The sequence below is a fragment of the Ailuropoda melanoleuca genome, chromosome X (assembly GCF_002007445.2).
Source record: "Ailuropoda melanoleuca isolate Jingjing chromosome X, ASM200744v2, whole genome shotgun sequence".
In the NCBI taxonomy this organism is placed as follows: domain Eukaryota; kingdom Metazoa; phylum Chordata; class Mammalia; order Carnivora; family Ursidae; genus Ailuropoda; species Ailuropoda melanoleuca.
The window spans coordinates 18,752,104-18,757,314 of record NC_048238.1 but is presented as its reverse complement, the minus strand read 5'-3'; the positions used below and the strand labels follow the sequence as shown (position 1 = coordinate 18,757,314).

At 42.3% G+C, this 5,211-nt stretch overlaps 1 pseudogene; it reads right to left on the bottom strand.

Moving 5' to 3' along the window:
- Positions 1 to 1,600: 1,600 nt before the first annotated feature.
- On the bottom strand, positions 1,601 to 2,076 carry LOC100477100 (annotated as a pseudogene).
- Between the last annotated feature and the right edge of the window lie 3,135 nt (positions 2,077 to 5,211).

Below are 5,211 nucleotides of genomic sequence, written 5' to 3'. Positions count from 1 at the left end.
ATGCTCAGGACAGGAAGGTGTTGTCCCCTTCATTGGCATAGCTGCAGCGAGCACTCTGGTTACCCTGGTAGTCTTCCAGGCAGGGTCTTCTCCCACCATCTCCTCAATTAAAACAGCTCTGAGCGTTCATGGTGTGTTTTCTAATAAGTTTGGTTTAAATAAAGGCTTCTGACCAAAAATATGTAAAACTTTTGGACCAACTAACGGCTAGATGCTACCATTTTCTTGCCTTCTTTCCCCTAGAAATCTTTCCTTGAAAGGAAGTACTAACATATCTTCTTGATGAAACATGGTATAAAGACACTCTTTCACTTATTTATTTTTAACGTTCAAGTTAAACCTTTTTAGAGGTAAACTGTAATATAAAATAAAAATGCAAAAGGTTAGAAATATTTTTGCTCCTTCAAACATAAGTTAGCTCACACAGACTTATTCCTTTCTCAGTGAGTGTGTATGGGTGGGGAAGGGAGGGGGTTTGTTCCAGCTTTCATTTATATGCATTTAAATATTTCAGGATCAAGCATAATGTGGCTAGGAGAAAAGCAAGGCCTCATTGTATTATACATAGAAATTAAGCTTTAATACAGCGTACGCTCTACAACTTTTAGTAAGATTTATACTTTGAAAACGTTTGCCTTAAGGAGGACACTTGTCATGATGAGCACCAGGTGTTGTATGGAAGTGTCGAATCACTAAATTCTACTCCTGAAACTAATATTACACAGTATGGTAACTAACTGGAATTTAAGTAAAAACTTGGAAAGAAAAAAAAATATTGGTCTTATTTTGTCAAGAAAATGGCATTCAATGCGGAGAAAATGGCTTGTATGTCTAGGGCAGGGGACTCAGATGAGGAAATAGTGAGGTAGAAGATGAGAAAGAGAGTTCAGAGACAAATTGTGAAATCACTGACTTTCGAAATTAGAAACACCGGCCAGGTCATTTATGTCAGCCTTTTCTCTGATGCACAGACTCCTTCCGCAGCATCGCTAAAAAGCCACCACAGTCTCTTCTCCCTCCTGTGTCAGTGAACGCGTGACTTCCACCCATTTCGTTGTTTTACAGCTCTCATGGCCGAAACTTCTTCCTGGTGTCAGAACTGTAACTTCCACCATCAGTCTTATTTTGCCTCTGGAATGCCAGAGAATCTTTTCTCTATGTCTGTTCTTTCGACTGTTAAGAATCATTAAGAACAATACTGTGGTACGCTTCTTGTGTGATTTATGGCAGTCACCTTGCGTAAGCTCTGACGGTTTGCTCTTTGCCCAGAAGAGAGCTGTAACTGCTTAATAGTAACATTCACAAACACGTATGTAGTTCTTATGATGCATCCGGCACTCTTACATATGCTAATTTATCAGTCTTCACAACCTCTCTATGAGGTAGGTATCATTACTATGACCTTTTTTTCAGATGAAGAAACTGAGGTAAGTAATTTAAACAAGGTTACGTAGCCAGTGAACAATAGAGCCAGACCTTCAGGATATCAAATCCTGGTCTGAGTGACTTTTTTTCTTTGTTTGTTTTTGTGGACAGATCCTGCCGCAGGTTTATTTGCACAAATAGCACAGGAGAACACCAGCCCCACGCAGACAGAAGCCTAGGGGACACACTGGTCCTTCTGTCCTCGTGTCAGCCCCAGTGTGGAGGCAACTCTGGGAGCCTGAGCCTCAGCAAGAGCTAGAGCCGGAGTCGCAGCTGCAGCCTGGGCCTTGGTTTGAGCCTTGGCCTTGGCCTTTGGTCGACAGAGCCTGAGAGCCTTGGCAACGTGGGCGCGAGCAGGTTTCCTGAGCTTGAAGTGAGTGCTGTAGGCAAGTCAACTGAGCTTGCAGATGCCACCCTTTGGGATCTTGGGCTTGACCTTCTTGGGCTCGACAAGGGCATTGATAGCCTTGGCACGTGCACTCATGGCTTGTGTCTTCTTCAGTCCGTTCTTGTGCTTCTTGGCAAAGTGCACGTTCCTCCGGAACTTGAAGTCAACCTCCTGAAGAGCTTCCAATCTCTGCGACCAGGTTTCCTTGATGCCATTTCTGTGGTGTTCTCATGGTGTGTGGTGTGGTTCGTGGGCTTGACCATGTCTGCACCAGAGCGCATGGCTCCCGAAGTACCTGAGACCAGCAGAGAAAGAGGATGACTTCTTTGGTAACCCATTTTTGCATTTGAAGAGGGGACCAGGGGAGGTAAAGCAAAATGCTAAAGCTAGAAAACTCCATCCATGGATTATCAGAAATGGACCTTCGAGCTCTATTTCCCACTTGCAGGTTATTCCACAATGAATGCACTTCTTCTGTTTTGTACATGACTCTTCATGACTTTGTTCTTTGAAGTCAGATTTCTGTTTAACTTCTTGAAACCAGTTGCAGAGTAACAGAGTCGGGAGTGCTGTTTACTGTGTTGTGTGCATCGTGTGCATTAGTCTCTTTGTCTTCTTTTTTTTTTCAAAATCAATAATTAAGTACTTATATTATGCAAAAATCACAGATCTTAGTAGTTTCATTTTAAGAAATGGTCATGCTTTGGAGCAAAGAATGTGTTCATCTTCCAACTGTACCTGAGCCTGTTTTAATGGTTACATCTTCGTTTTCATACCTCTGTCTGCACTTTCATCCCTTGCTCAAAAGATTACATCACCATGAATCACTATTTATTAATGTTATAAATCCTCAGTGTACATTGAAGACAGCCTTGAGGTTTGAGTCTCCTAAATCCCGGCATATCTATATACTGGGATAGGTTCCAAAAGGTACAAATCTTCTTCACTGAAATAAGTAACTTGTCTGATTTTAAGAAAGATTCTTCCTGCTTAAACTCAAAGCGCAGGTACGGTGGGTTTACTGCCCGCGGTTGGGGGTGTATATATGCAGTGGGCTCTGTCACAACCCTGCTCATAGCCCTCTGGCAGCCACAGTTCCTGCGCTCACAGCTCTGCGCTCAGGGATTTTCCCGCCACTGGAAGTATGCTTAGCTTAAGCACAGGGCTGGTTGCAAGGGCCAGGAAGTTGTCATTGGTTAACCCCTTAACCAGTGACAAGCTAGAACTGATGAATAAGTGCCTTCTTTGTCCCTTAGATGGAACAAGGCTGAGGAATGCTCTACACTGTTTCCTAGAGGTCTTCAGTAGGCTCGAGCTCCCAGGCGCCCACAGCAGTAACCTCTCATTAACACATCCTGTGTTATCCGCTTTTGCTTTTTTCCTCACCTCTCCACTCCCTGCTGGTAATCACATCCTAAATGTGTGCTAAAACCTTAGTCTGAGGGTCTTACTTCTGGGCAGTCCAGGCAGATAATCTTTTCACACAAGAAAGCTCTATATAGGCCAAGTTATCTAGAAATAGACTCCTGCCCTTGGAGACAGTGCTGTCTGTTTTTCTTGCTAGTTCTTGGCAACTGTATTCATGACCATATGTATCATCTTTACAGATGTGTCCTCTCCCTTGCATCAGCTGTCATTATCACCCCAATTTTTCTTTGTGGTTTTTTTTTTTACTTCTAGTTTATTTTTTATCTTCTCCTATTGTCTAACTCAAGTCACAGGAACACTCCGCTTGGCAGGCCTAGATTCCGGACATGTGGTAGTAAGTCAGATAGGCATGAATCATTGTTCTCCTTCTTGATTTCCCTATGGTAATTAGCTTAGCCACACAAATAGCTCCTCAACAGTTTAGTCCTCTACCCTCCCAGACATCTTCCCACCTTTCGACCTCATCATTTCTCGAAAACCTCACTTCCTACGCCAGCTCTTCAGATCTCTGTGTACCCTCTTTGTCTCCATTCCAGTCCATTGTCTACCCTGCTGCCACAGTATTTTTCAACAGTGGAAATTTGATTGTGTTATATTCTTGTCTTATAACCCTTCAGGGGTTCCATATTACCTTGACAACCCTCCCTATCCTTAGCGTGAAACACCATACCTGTTATAATCTGGCTCCCAGCCGCCTCTGTAGGTGAGCCACTGCCCACACTCAGCATGCACTCTGCGTTCCGGACACAATGACCCATTCGCAGTTCCCCGAACACATGGTGACCTTTCAAAGGGCCCTCCAAGTGTTCCTGAGTCTACAGTCTGTTCTCTTTCCTATATACCATGATGTTTCCCATGAACTGTTTCCCAAATGCAGCTTTAAGCTAAAATTTCCTGGGAGCAGGAAGGAGAAGGAAGAGCGTATTATCTCAAGCCCTTTACGAAATAATTGTAGACACTTCACTTAGGAATTTCTACGTGCGATGGAAATCTGGGTGAGTAGGTAAAGCAGCTGCATAAGTAAAATGCACACCTTTTTGGTCACATCAGGAGATTGCCTTGAGGTTTAAATGGCTGAAATTATTTCTGTGCTCCTTACAGCCAGCCATCTAATTAAACAGCGGCGCCAATCGGCACACATTCATCATCTCTAAAGAAAACAAAAAGTCACCTCCATAAATTTCAAAATATGAGATATTAAAAGTTTGTTTTTATAATAGCTGATGCACAACAATTTGTATGAATATCTGATCATAAAGTAACTTCTTCGTAAGCTGAATCTGTGTCCCAAGATTCAGAATTCACTAATGTAATAAAGAAAGCTGCTAGTTTTTTCTTTGCTAAAAGCAAAGCTAAATAAACTCGAATAATTTACATGATTTTTGAATTTAAGTGTAGATTTTGATTGGCATTAGCAAATTCACTATGTATTCTGATGGATACCAATCAGCATATAACAAACACTTCTAGATGTCACAGAAGGTTGCACCTTTACCTCATGCAGTTCTCCCTCTCATTCCCTTGATTGAAGAATAACTCTGCTAAATATAATTTCCCTTCTAAAGTGCTCTGTGTAATTTCATCAATTTCTCTTGCAATTCCCTCTCTTTACCTTCTACTCCCTTAAGTATCAAAAAATCGTCTTTCTCTGGAAATAACAGCAGCTCTTGAGGTATCGAACTCCTAGAAAGAAACAGAGGACGACCCACTCTACTTTGCTTGTTCCCTGGTCACTTTTCAGGGATTGGCTCTGGGCCTGAAGTTGGCCAAATTTTTCTTCAAAAGGCCAGGTAGTAAATATTTTAATCTTTGTAGGCCATACAGTCTCTGTTAGAACTGCCCCACTCTGCCATTATAGTAGACAAGCAGATGTACACAATACACAAAGGAATGGGTGTGTCTGTGTTCCAGTAAAACTTTATTTACAAAAACAGGCAGCAAGCATATTTGGCCCATGGACCATAGCTTGC